The 13,264-nt window shown below is 30.9% G+C and overlaps 1 pseudogene; it reads right to left on the bottom strand.

The window, feature by feature from the left end:
- Window positions 1-713: 713 nt before the first annotated feature.
- LOC149246817 (ubiquitin-conjugating enzyme E2 enzyme activator PEX22-like) lies at window positions 714-3,881 on the bottom strand (annotated as a pseudogene).
- Between the last annotated feature and the right edge of the window lie 9,383 nt (window positions 3,882-13,264).

Below are 13,264 nucleotides of genomic sequence, written 5' to 3'. Positions count from 1 at the left end.
AATGTGGGGGAATGTAGAGTTATAGTAAGCTGAAGAGTGCAATGTTGTGAGCATGTAAATGAGAAGGTGATTGGTCTAAGTGTTTAATAGAGATATAGTGAAGCAGAGGGTGTTGACCATAATTGGTTGAGTAGTAGAGAGAATAGTTCAAAGGAGAACTGCAGAGCTGAAGGAAAGGATTTGGTACAACAATAAATCATATTTATATTTTTGTGTATATGTATTAGCCCATGTTTTCAACTTCAAATTTGTATGAAAAGTATAAGAGAGGCTAGAGCCAGTATTTTACTGCGTCTATAGGAGGTTGGTGCCTCTTGGAAAGTTGTGGCTTTCTATATGAAGGGGGTTGGGGCCTCCTATGATTGGGTGCTCACAAATAACTTGATGTAATTAAGTGGGTGCTTAATTTAAATCATAATAACAAACAGATTGATGTTTTTTTCTCTTTGGGTTTCCACATAAAAAAAAAGTGTGTCAATATGTGTGTGTTTCTCAACTGATGAACTGTGTGCTCATGTGAATAGTTTGCTTTACTGCACATTTAAATTGTAGTCTAAATGTTAACACAAATAACTAGCAGAAGTCAAAGAAAATATAATAATTGAGCATAAAATTTTAATAACCTCACAATTACTGATTCACCCCCTCTCAGTAATTCCTTATTCCAACAATTTCTTTGTTGGAATCTATGCTATGTACATATAACGAGTTTCCTATTCGTCACTGTCACTCAACCCAACAAATGTAAATATTCCAACAACATCCAATGCTGAAATAACTTTTCCTTGCTATCATCATTAAGAACACTTGAAATTAGATAGAGATCACACCCTTTTGGAATCTCCAACATATCATCCACAAACATGGCCTCACAATAACATGTTCCAGCAACTCTTCTCGAGTAAACTCCTCAAGTACCATGCCAAGCAACTAGCATGTAATCTTTTGATCACCATTCAATCGCTAATTCACATCTTGTGCCAAACTTGGTTGCATTGTAGTAAATTCCTAGGGTCAAACTGTTGTTTTGTTCAAACTTGAACTCGGATGATAGAAAGTAGAATACAATATTATTTTTTCGATTGATTGGGATTTCGTATCAAAGTTTATTGCTTCATTTTTCCAATCTTTTGTGGTGTCCTCTAGGAGTTTTCATGTACTTTCACATGAAAATTGGTGCAAGAGAAATTCATGTAAGGGCTTCAATTGAAACAATAGTCTTGTGATTAATCAAGAGGGTGATGATATCTAACATATTGGCACTCACATGGGTGTTGTATATATTTATTATCTCGAGAATGGCTTCCCTCACATGCACTTAATTGAATTACACAGTGTCTTCTCTTTACAACAACGACTTCTTCGCTTTGCATAGCACTCTCTTGCAGCTAAACAATGCCCCCATGCAATAACCACTTCTTCAATGCTTCTCACAAAAAAACACATACAAACTTGGGCAGATTCCATATAAACAACAACAACACTATCACAAAAAAAATTCATACACTCTCTTAGGCCATAGATATACAAGTTACAATGTTAGTAGCAACTCTTTGGTAGAAATGGCACCTTCAGTTAATCATAGGCTCAATTCTCTTTACCACTGACTTCACACACTAGTCCCTTTTTCTTTGGCTATGATCTATTTCGAGTCCTCTCAAATTCAATGACCAATGATAACTCCATTCTCCACACATGGGAAACATACTCTAACACGACTCTCAATTGACAACAAAACTCTTCTTCCACAACAATTTGTTACACAAAGTAGTGGATGCTCCACATGTCTTAGAGATCTTCAATAAATGTCTCTTCAAATTCGATAACACCAAAATTCAAATTTTTTATGCTTGAACCTTTGCTTTAAATGTTCATTTGCATTCATTGAGATGTTATTGTTATAGCTTATTCCATTGGAAATTTCTGAATTTATGTATCATTCTTTAGATTCTTTTGTCTTTCTCTCGTGAGGGTTATCTACAAATGTTTTAGGCCTTTAATTGTGCACCTTGTTCCATAGGTAATGGTAATGAGCTTTTCTATAAAATAAAACAACTTCCTTCTTGAAACATTCACCAATAAAGCCAATGAAGTGCACCTTTCTCTCTACTATCTTGAAGAGGAATATAACATCACAACCTGTTTATAATCACTCCACAAGCATTTGACATATGTGTGCCTTCATCAACATGCTTCAGCTATAAACAATAATGTTTGCAAAATCTAGTTAGATATCCTCTTTGTATGGTGTTGTCTTCTTCATAGGCTAGACTCCTCATTGGATAGACTTTTTACTGGCGATACTATCTTATCCAACACTACAATCAAGAGTGGCTCCCTTCACTTTAATTGTGGCAATAATATTGGACAATAATTCTCCGAGATCAGTTTCATAGATCTAGCTTGCAAATCGATACCTTGTCTACTTTTCCAAAGTAGAGCGCTATACCTTACTTTTGTTAAGAAATGGAAAACATGGAGAAAAGATGCACTTCTCAATATTTAAAATCAGTTAAATAGATTACATACATAGGAGACATCAACATTAAATAACTAAATTGGAACTCAACTGAACTAGACTAAACTCTAACTAACTATGACACTTGGATGAACAATTGTGACACCTAGCAGGTATTTGGAATTTGATTCTCCAACACTCCCCCTTAATTACAACAATGAAAATTTAAACTAAGAATCATGTTGGTCTAAGTCTCAACTAGGCTTACAATTTAAAAAAAAAAATGACATCAACTAGATTTATTTTTCTTTTTCTTTTCTTCTAGATCCTATAGCCTCTAGATTGTTTCAACTTTTTATTTTTTTTTTAGGCTTCAAATTTGGGATTCTTCATTTACTGATGCAACTCTTCCATTGTTCTGGACTATCTAAGTATGTCCTTGATTTCTTCAAAAATCAACTTCTATGTGGACTACTACAACATGTCATTTTCTATTGTGTGCTTCTCATCATCAATATTTTGTTGCAACATAAGTTAATTATACAATTTCATATCTTCACCAATCCAATACATGAAAATTTCATTAATGTTTTCATCATATTTGTTGTCTTCAACATTCATTTCTGCAACTTATATGCATACTTTATCAAAACATGGTGTTGCAAGCAATGTTTTAAAGAGCTTTAATTTTTCTTCAAAATTGGTTTCTTCTTCCTTCTTTCTTCTTTATAATGAGAGGTTTCTCTTCGTGTGCTTCCTTCTCTACCTCTGTCGCTTCCACTTCTTTACTAACATGTGTTGCTCCAAATAGGTTTTCTTCCACTTGGTTTTTAGTATCAAGTGAGATTCTCTAATCGAATAACATCATGTCTATATGATGTTTTTGTTTCATCATTTGTGACCATTCACCTTTGGCAAGTTGGTCTTAATCAAAATTAACATCAACAAATTGAATTATCGAATTCACCATAACATTGGTTGCTCCAATGGAAGCTTCATTGTAATTAGCAAGCATTTTTGTTGGATTCACCAAATTGTCATCCACTTCTTGTTGTGCATAGTGGGATTCACAAGCATATGTGTTCTTTTTCTCTACTGCTAGTAACACATAATCAACATTGTCATCCACTTTCAAGTGGGATTCACATAATTATTCATCTAGTTGTAGATCTTCCGTTGCAGATCCACCTTCATATTCAACTTGAATACTCCCCTTTACACCAAAAGTACTCTCAAGGGTATCCCAAGATTTTTTTGTTGTCTTTGCATTTGCAATGAGGGGAAAAATGTTGTCATCTACAAATTCCTTTATGTATTTCAATGTGAAGGCATTCTTTTGCTTTTTGTCTTCCAATTCTTTCAAATAGACATTAAGCAATTCATGTTGTTTCTTTGACTTCCGAAGCCTCTTGGATTTTCCCATTTGTTGAGAACTGACTCACTACAACTCATCAAGAAAATCAACTTGGAGACATAGTGGCTAGCTGCAATAAAATTTCCGTTGTGGTGGCTTCTTTCTTGCTTAGCTTCCACAAAATAGATGGGTGTACAAAGTTCTCTACAAAAGGGACACTTTCCCAAAGCTTTCACAAATCCCTCTTTCATTGTTTCAAAAAAATATTTTAATTCTCACAACCCATTTGAAAAATGCCCACTTTTATTTCTTGACTTTGGATCTATTGAGATCAAATGTATTTTCACTTTAAAAGAGATTTTCACCTCAAAAGATTTGATCCCTCTTGACAGTAATCTTATATTTTAAAAATAAATAAATATTTAATATAAAATAATAATTAAAAAATATAAACTAACATAAATTCATTTAATCTTATATTTTTCAAGTAATTAATTTTATATTTTTCAAGTAATTAAATGTTTCACTTACACTCAAAAGCATTAATATGAATCTATTTATATTTGAATATTTTATGTATGAAAAGTTTGTAGTTTATATGAAGGAAAATTTTAAGGATGGAAAATTATCTTGAAGTTTAAAACATTGGCAAATCTCACTACCCTAATATGCAAACTATAAAATGTTTATTGATGTATTTGTAAAATTATTCAAATTTATAATAATTTTACATATACTCTCTATATCATATTGGCGATTTTTAAGGTAAAATAATTTTATACTATAAAATTTGGGCGAATGATTTTTATAAAAAATGGAAATTGGAGAATCTCTTTTTTGGAAAAATCATGGAAAATTAGCAACTTACCAACATTAGCCCCTAAAATTTTCCATGGTCATCATCATATATATATATATGTGTGTGTGTGTGATGATGATGATGATGATGATGATGATGATGATGATGGTTAACATCCACTGAGACCAAACTTTGGTCTATCGAACCTGAAGAAACAAATTATTTAGTTTGATTTAAGATTTTATTCCTATGCTCAAAAAGCTTGGAGAGAAGCCTCCCGAGGTCACTATAATTTTGACATCGTAAAAGGCTAGGAAGGTGAGTATTACGACAAAGATTATGAAACTGAGATCTAATGTGGTTGTAAGCAGGGAAATCTAAGAGGAAGTGGTTTTCATCATCGATGTTCCTATTCTCACAAAGATGGCAGATGCTTTCCATCCATGATGTTTTAGGAACTACCCAACGACCTGTTTCACTATAAAGCTCATGAGAGTTCGTTCTAATCTTCGCTATATTAATTTTCTTCTTTGAGCTAGTTAAAACAGTGATATAATTTTGATCTTCTAGGGTGGGGTTGATGACCTTCTTATAATAACTTAATTTTCTTTTAGCTGCTAAATATTTAAATAATATATATATATATATATATATATATATATATATAATTTATTTTTAATAACAAGGCTCAAAGTAATTATATCAAAATTTTTTATTTTATAGACCATTCCAACCATTTCTCCCAACCACATAAAATCAACATAGTTGAAAAATTAAATAATAGTATGTATATATATAATTGTATTTAGCTTTTGAATTTATTTTATCAAATATAAAAAAATATAAAAAAAAATAACAACATTTCTCCGAATTTCATTAAATTAACAATAAATTAACAACAAACTAGAGAATTTATATTGTATTAATATACTATTAATTTAATTAAAACTACCATGCTCTATACTTTCATATATATATAATCTTCTAAAAGTCTTTTAATCATTTTTTAAAATTATATTTATAAACATTGACTTATTATTATATATTATTAAAAATATACTAATAAAAAACTATTTCAAATTTTCCATAATGGAAATTATAATTATATATCTATCATTTAGTGCAGTTAATTTGATTTGATTTGTGAAATGCAGGGGAATGTCAAATTATTTCCCTCCCGTGGGATGTATTTTGAATCCTCCTTTACTTTATTATGGTACTTTGAATAATTTCACTTATTCTTGTACAACATTATCGTATTGATTTTCCTTATTAAATAATTATCCTATTTAAATAATGAATTCGTCTATTAATTATGCAATATAGTGTGGGGAGTAGGGGTTAAATATGAAGGGTACCCCTATCCCTTAAAGAATTTTTTTTATGACGGTTTTATTTCTAAATTACCTATAATTTTTCATATTTATTTGTATAAGTTTTATTTAATTTCTATAAATTGTATTTATAATTATTGTAAAAATTGTATGCTGTGTTGTACCAATCAACTCAAGTGCCATACCTACACTTTCATTTTAGACTAGTTAATTTCTATAAATTGTATTTATAATTGTTGTAAAAAATTTATGCTGTGTTGTACCAATAAACTCAAGTGTCATAGCTACACTTTCATTTTAGACCAGTTGATAAAACTTTTCTGTAATCGAAATGTACATTTTTTGTTTTTTTAATATAGAAATAGTGAGAAAATAAATAGAAAATATGCATCTACATATCTGTGAAAAATTTATTTCTAAGAAACAACAAAAATATATATTATAAAGTGAATATATATATATATATATATCTATATATATATATATATAGATATATATATATATATATATCTATATATATATATATATATATATATATATATATATAAAATGACTCTCACATGAAAATAGTGACTGTTTCTTCGTCACTCTAAACTTTCTATCATCCACTCATTTGTTATGTTTATATCAGCTTATAAGTATTTCATGGTAGCCGAAAATTATATATTTTAGAGTAACTGAATTATATATTTCCAATATTCAATCAATATAAACAAATCAAACAGTTGAATTTTGAAATATCAATAAATTGACTTTCCTTATAGCAATGAAAATTAATAAATCTAATTAAATCTACAAAGATGACATATTCATATTCATTGATTATTAAATTTAATTCTATAGGTTTGTAATCACCTTTAGACTATGATGGTACCAAACACACTTTATCTCCCACTCTAATGTAGCCATCTAGTGCGTGTAAATATTACACACTATAGGATAAATTGACTCATTGTTTTTACATTTTTATTATATAAAGGTAACATAATATTCATGTGGTAATTAATATTTTCATCTAAATAATGAATTCCTTTTCATTGAAAAAATATTCAGAGAAATTGTCTTGAAATTTGAATAATTTATTTTTACCAACTTGGGAATTTCAAAACAGATCCACTTATTAAAAATCACAGTTTTCACTCACCCATATTCATAATTTCAAAGAAAAATATTTATGATTTTGTAAAAATTTTAATTATATTTGACTAGAATCTCACCTAATTTTGCCTTTGCTTATGACCTTTTTACATGAATCCAACTAATTATGAGAGTCCATGTGGAAATTTAAAATGTAGCTATTGTCAATGATCGTAGAAGAAAAACATACAAGACACTTCAAAGTCTTATGGACTCAAAATTTATTGAACATCTTAGGGCACAAGTCACTGAAATCATCAATGCAAAATATGTAATATAAGCATTTACTAAAAAAGGCAATGACTAAATGTTGGCATTGATTTTGCACTAATTTCTGTAGTATTTCCGCCTACCAGAAAATACCAAGATGGACGAGGTGAAGGCTTCAAAGGAAAACAATGTGTTATGGTATCCGAGGAACCTGAGCCTAAACCTGAAGTTAGGGAATTGAAATCTCTCGTTAACTAAACGGAAAATGTTTGTAAATGGCGGTTGTGTATATAGGTTTACCTTTTATTTAGCTGGTTGTTTTGTTTTGGGTTTTTAGAGGGTTTGGGTTTTGAGATGATACTGTAGAGCCTTTGTGGCAAAGACATGGTAATCCTAATGTAAATGGTTAATGGTTTATAATTTTGGAAATAATGAAATAGATGGCCATTTTTACCCTGTTTGATTGTAATGGGTTGTATTGCTTTTGCTTGTATGTAATGATCAAGGCGAAATTTGTGTGGTTTTGGTTTTTGATGGAACAATTGGTTGTATTGCTTTTGCTTGTATGTAATGAGGGCTTTTGATGGATCATAAATTATGGAAATTAGTTATTATTATAAAACTACTCTGTTGTTTTAATCTGGTGCACTGATTATTGTTGTAGGTTTCTAATTAAAATTAGTTTTAGAAAGTTGTATTTGAATTGGGTTTAAGAAAGTTGTATTTCTGAATTGAGTTTTTGGTTGTTTTAAGTTTATTTTTGGGTGATGAATAAGTAATTCCTGATATATGAATTGGAAAAACCTATTATTCACTGAAATACAATGTACAAAACACTTCTTTTTGAATAGAAAGCAAAGCAGATAAGTTAATTTTTCCTAAGACCTTAAATTTTATAAATTGATTTTTACTTCTAATCAATAGTCCTTCATTTGTTACAATTGTAAATAAATTTTTTAATAATCCATGTGAATAGCATAGAAAAGACTGGCAAGAACAAGCACAAGAAAATTCTGACAAGCACAAAAATATTTTATTCATATATTAAAATCACTTTTGATCAAGAATATAAATATATTCAATGGAGTCATTATTTCAAAATTTCCTGATAAAAATACAAAAAAATTTCAGACAAAAATACAAAAAAAAATATGCAGATACCACCTACTTGGAACAAAATCTACCCTGAACATATTCATGTTCTCAAACTCTGCAAGTGTTTTGCAATCTGTTCTCAAACTATGATAGCTAAAATAGCTAGAATTTGGAACTTACTCACCAACCCAATTAATTCATGCTACATGAGATGGCATTCACAGTTAACGCTGAAATTTATTGCGTTGTCCTCTGTGTAACACCTTTTCATCACGGGTTCATGGCTTAAAAGAATATTATATTATTTTTTGTTTTAATCTTAGGTTAGGCTTTTATCATACCAGTTACTTCCCTTATCCATATTTTTATGAAATGTCTACATATACGTTCATGCCTTTTAAAAAATAAATAGTTATACAAAGTTAGACATGCTTTGTATAAAGATAAAATTATTTATATAAAATTAAAATTGTTCAACTATTAAAACAATTAATTTTATATCATCACATATGAGATATGGGATTTTTGTTCAACATATTGCATCAGAATCCATATTTTTATCATGCAGTAGTTATCTGGCACGCATAAAAATAAACGTGACATGGAAAAAGCCCGAAGAGGCATTCTAGGTCTCTCATTTAGTCAACATTAACTGAACGCTGAAACAGCTATTAACCTCTGTTGTCACTGCAATATGTGGTGTATATGTATAATAATATATATGATAAAAAAAATTAAACTGGTCAATTTTCAATACTCCAGTCAATATGACATTTTCAAAAATTATTGACCAATCACTGATGACGTGTAGATTTGGAAACCAATAAGATTTAAGGTGTAAAAACTCAAAAATACGGGTATACGCGAGTCAAATTTAACCCCTCGTGAAGAGTTTCCTCTATACTTTAACGCGGTGCTTGATGTTTCGAGTGAAATGCATGTTAGTGTCCAGGAAGATTCCCTTCGATGCTACTTTTTCTGAGTCGTTTCTTACTTTACTATCGTCCTCCAAATAAAGTTTCGCAAATTTCTTATACGACAATTTCCAATTGTTTTTCTTATTAAATTATTATTATAATCTACTTATCCTATTCATTTCAATGAATTCGTCTGTTTATTTTTTAAAGGGTGTCAGTTCTTTTTGAAGAAAGACATATATTTTATTATCAATATTTTATGGTCACATCATCATATCATGGTTGTGTAAAAAAAATAACATATTGTGTATCAATGGGGATTCGAACCTAAGTACTAATGATAACGTACTGGATAGGGAAATTATTAATGAATCGTCCCAACTACTCGGGATAATGTCCACCTTACCAATTACTCTATTTATTATGTAATACTGTGTGGGCATTTTCTCTAGAGTGGTGGTTGAAGTTTCGATATTGATGAATTTGTCTATTTATGCAATAATGTGTGGGGAGTTTCCTCTATCCTTTAAGGCCGTGCTTGGAGTTTTGATGGTGGTGATCATGGTGATTTTTTCAATACCAAAAAAGTTAGATTGCTATTTATTTCAAAAAGAGATAATAGTGCATCATCTATTGGATAGTGATAACATATAGGTGCAGGCTGAATAGGCAACCAAGCTAATGGAGTGAGATATAATATTTATGCCATAAACTCAAAACCTCATCAAAATACGGAAAATATGGACACAGAGAAAGTATCAACTAAAGTATGCAAGATCAGAAAATTCAAGAGTAACTTGAAGAGAAAAAGGGGATATTTGATATGTACCAAAGTTGAAGAGGGATCAAAAAGGATTAAGTACCCCACAGTATAAAATCCTGAATTTGGTGCAATTCATCCCCCACAGTTATGCTCATCTTCCAGTTTTAGTTTTGTGAAGAAAGTCCTTTTTTGAGAGAGAATCAGCTTCTTTGTTTTTTGCTCTGTCAATATGGCTGATAGTCTAGTCCTTTCTTCATGATAGAGTCAATTCTATTCAGCCACCCAGTAAGATTGTGGTTTTTTATGGAGTGTATTGATTTTACATGATCAATAAATTTGCAAAACCTGAATGTTTAGATAGTCACTAAACATAAGGAGACCAGGCCATTGCCTCTACTTTGTTGTTTGTTCTTTCCCACCGTGGTGATTTTAAGAGAGAGCTAGTATATAAAATGTCAATAGGGTTTAATTGTTTTTGATGTTTTGGTCTTTTATTTTGAAAGAATTGATATAATTTTGAATTGTTGTTTAAAATGTAATTTTTTAAATAAATATTTTTTTGTTTGTCCCGTTATTTATGATTTTTTAATTTTGGTTTATGATTTGAGTAACCACAATTCAGAATGGCATTATTTTGGCTGGGCCACACTAACCTTTTCTCTTAGTATAATGCACAGCCACTCTAGCCTGGGCCACGCCAGCTTCCTCCCGGCCCACGCCAGCTTCCTCCCAGCAGCATAAGGCACAACCACAAAGTGAAATTTAACCTTGAGCGACCTTGCTGACCAGACTCATCTGTTGATTATGCTAATAAAACTTGATGTAAATAAATTCAACATTATTAAAAACTTACTCGTAAATGATAAAAAATAAAAACTATTTTTTCATTAAACGACAGCTGCTGCTCTAAGTTATTCTCGCTGACCTAAGAATCTGAAATCTCCAATATCTCCTGTCAGACCTGAGTACCGATCCCGCTCCGGGCAAGAGAAAAAGCAAAAGCTTGACTGCAGTTACACAAGGGGTAACACACTGCATGATCGTGATTGAATTGACTTGACTTGGGTGACAGGACTTATCAATGGAGCTCGTATTGTTAAAGAGTTTCTATCAGTTCCAATCACTGGAGGTTCACAAAGTTTCTAGTGGCCCACTCTTAACGAAAATTCTGTGATATTGAAGTACTTTGTGAACGTTCTTTTTATCTGATAAGAGTGCAATTAAATAATGGTAAAGGGTAATGCAGTGTATTGTGGGGTTTTCTTATTTATCTATTTATCTATTTTATTTAATGTTTCTCACAGTTTAATTTTTCAAAAGTGTTTTTTTTTCTAAATCATTTTTCATGAAGTGATTTACTAAATTCAACACAATCAACCAGTTTAATTTTTCAAAAGTGTTTTTTTATCTAAATCATTTTTCATAAAGTGATTTACTAAATTCAACACAACCAATTAGTCTACATTTGATAGGTTATTTTTTATTGATTGGATTTCAGTAAAAATATTTTCCCAATAAATTTTTGCAAGGTTAAAGATTTCAATTCTTTTTTTCAGGGAAATATTCTAACAATGTAATTTGTTCGAATGTTTAGAAATTAATATTTTGATAAAATTTGATATATTTATTTTGAAATTTAATTAAAAAATTTTGAATTTGTACCATTTAAATGTTTTAAAAAAATTTCAAGCTAAAGAATTCATTTTTATATTCAGAATTATATTTTAAATGATAAAACATTGTCACATTAATTCTTAAATTTTAATTAAAAAAGTGTAAATAAGGAGAAAAAAGACTTTCAATCAATTTGTCCACTATTTTTTAAAAATACTCAGTTTCAAAATAAAATTCATGACATTGTAGTTTTCAGTTAGAAGGTCCAAATGCTAGTTCTAATTTTAGCATGTTTAGATCTTTTAAAAAATAATAATGATTAATTAGTCATATTTTTTTAATGTTATAAAATATTGAGGGGAAATTCTATAAGAGAGTTAATGTTCCAAACTTGCAGAAGTGGGGAGAAAAAAAACAAAAAAACAATTGGTGTAGCGGAGGCCAAATAATATCCCAAAATAATTTTAAGGGTTTAAATATACTTGGGTCATAATTTATTAAATTTTAAACCAATCCTTCACTGATGAGGGTGGCAAATGAATGAATTGAAACCAAGGACATGGGCGTTAATGCTAACTCCACATGTCATTAATGCACAAGAAGTGTGTTAGGAAAACCTCGCTTGGCACCTTAAGGGAAAATGTTCTAGAGGTGATCTTGAGTATAAGTGGCATGATTTTGGCGATTGAGTGCATTTGCAACTGTTGGGAGATGAGGGACATGATTGCATGGGGATAGTATTTACAGGCAAACAAGGAGGATTTCTAGTTGAGCCATTCCTATTCTTTGGCATGTAGTTCTATAAAGTGAGTAATGGATGGGAGAGGATTGGCATGGTGTTGGCTCCATAGGTAATGCAGAGCACTGTATGGGACCCTAGTTCATGGCGGATTTATGAAAATAGAGCCAATTTTGTGCTAGTTATGTGGGTGGCGGTGCATGTAGCTGGGTTTCTAATTAGCCTAGTTATTGGGGAAGCAACCCCTACCTTCTCGCATGTATTATTGTCTTATTTGTTCTCTGTTGGTTTTAATTTTTGGTTTTCTCATTTTGGATTGGACCTTGTTGTTGGTGTTGGGGTGGATAAAGGGGGTCTTTGTGGCCTATTGGTGGCCTTGCCAACCTTTTTCAATAGTCATTCTTTTCAATTTGGTTTGTAGAATTCAATATCTTCTTGTTATGTTTCTACACTACAATTTTTTTCATTTTATGGCCTTTGAAAGAAGTGTGGGTAGAGTAAGGAGTCCAGGTGGCAAGCTAGGGTGGTCAATTATATAATTCAAAACTTCCATAGGGAGGATGAGTTGTTAAGTGATGGTTTTTTATCCATGGAGAGGCATCATATTGATGGGTTGGAATGAGGAAATCCTTGTGACCCTCGAGATACAGTGGGTAGTGTTCAGATTAGTCGAGTAAGTAAGTGGTGGTTTTGTTCTTGAAAGGATTATCTCATAGCACAGGACTAGGGGTGGATTGTTTTTGCTCTTGGGCAAGGCACACAATGGGTGGGTGGGGATAGAATGAATTGGGGATTTTGGAAGTAGGGCTTGGGCATTGTAATGGTTGAAATATTCAGGATGAGA

This window comes from Pinus tabuliformis, chromosome 7 (assembly GCF_031772625.1).
Source record: "Pinus tabuliformis cultivar Carrire ecotype Pingquan chromosome 7, CPIR1, whole genome shotgun sequence".
Taxonomy (NCBI): Eukaryota; Viridiplantae; Streptophyta; class Pinopsida; order Pinales; family Pinaceae; genus Pinus; species Pinus tabuliformis.
Note: the sequence above shows the minus strand (reverse complement) of the source record. Positions and strands in the feature narration are given on the sequence as shown.